General features: G+C 45.0%; 1 pseudogene; it reads left to right on the top strand.

Annotated features, from left to right (window-relative positions):
- Positions 1-364: 364 nt before the first annotated feature.
- LOC102964517 lies at positions 365-740 on the top strand (annotated as a pseudogene).
- The last annotated feature ends 560 nt before the right edge of the window (positions 741-1,300 follow it).

Below are 1,300 nucleotides of genomic sequence, written 5' to 3'. Positions count from 1 at the left end.
GAGTGGCTCAGTCAGTTAAGCTTTCAGCTCGGTTTTGGCTCAGGTCATGATCTCAAGGTTTGTGTGTTCGAGCCCTGTGCTGACACCATGGAGCCTGCTTAGGATTCTCTCCCTCCCTCTCTCTGCCCCTCCCCCACTCACTCTGTCTCTTTCTCAAAATAAATAAACTTTAAAAAGTAAAAAACTAACAAATCTCTAGAGGGGTTTCCAGTAGGCCTTGGCTGCTAAAAGCTTGGACAGACATGCTATTCCTGGTCAGGGTTCCTGTCCCAGTCTTGCCAGGCGGTAACTGCGGTAGAAAGAAGGAGGTGTTAGATGTGCTGGCTCACCTCCACTCTACACTACAGTCTTATCTCAGCTCAGAATGAACTATAGGCCCAGCACCACCAGGCTCACCAAGGACGTGGACAAAAAGCACTTGATCTTGCTTTGAGACAGAAGGACACTTATCAGTTTTATAAGAAGCATTGATAAATTTGCTAATTTAGTGCTACCTTTCAGACTTTGGAGCATATTTATTGGGTAAAAAAGTACAGTGATATTCCTCAAGGGATTTTTGTGGTCAGAAGAGGAAATGTGGTCCTACTAAGAGAAACAGACTTGGAAATGCAGAGCGACACACCCCGCCGGCAAGTGTCCGTTGAAGAAATCCTGGGAGAACAAAGGGTAGAGGAGCAGACCAGGCTCTGAAGGATCAGGGTCTCTCCATTCCTCAGGCAGATACCCTCAATGAGCATTAAGTCGGTTAGCTGTTCAGAGGCTATTGCTCTTGGGGAGGAGGGGCAGTCACTGAATGAAAATGACATTCTGGCCACCTCACATATTTGACTGGAAACTGTAGAGTTTTGAAAACTCGTTTTTATTTTGATTCTTTCATATGTGCATCATGAAGAAATCATGTGGATTTTTCCCCCTTTTTAATGGCAAAACCATTGTTTAAAAAAAAAAAGTGGCTGGGGCAGCTGGTGGCTCAGTCGGTTAAGCGTCTGACTTCAGCTCAGGTCATGATCTCACAGTCCGTGAGTTCGAGCCCCACATCGAACTCAAACCCCACTGTCTGTGCTGACAGCTCAGAGCCTGGAGCCTACTTTGGATTCTGTGTCTCCCTCTCTCTCTCTGCCCCTCCCCTGCTCAAGCTCTGTCTCTCTCTGTCTCAAAAATAAATAAAAACATTAAAAAAAATTTTTTTTCAAGTGGCATGGGCTCCTTTCACACATCACTGTGGAGCCAGCAACTACTTCTTCATATTACTCTTCTTGTCCCATATTAGCATTACAGGAGACATCCTTTATTATTATTA

This window comes from Panthera tigris, chromosome A3 (assembly GCF_018350195.1).
Source record: "Panthera tigris isolate Pti1 chromosome A3, P.tigris_Pti1_mat1.1, whole genome shotgun sequence".
Classification (NCBI taxonomy): Eukaryota; Metazoa; Chordata; class Mammalia; order Carnivora; family Felidae; genus Panthera; species Panthera tigris.
This window is presented reverse-complemented; position numbering and strand designations above follow the sequence as displayed.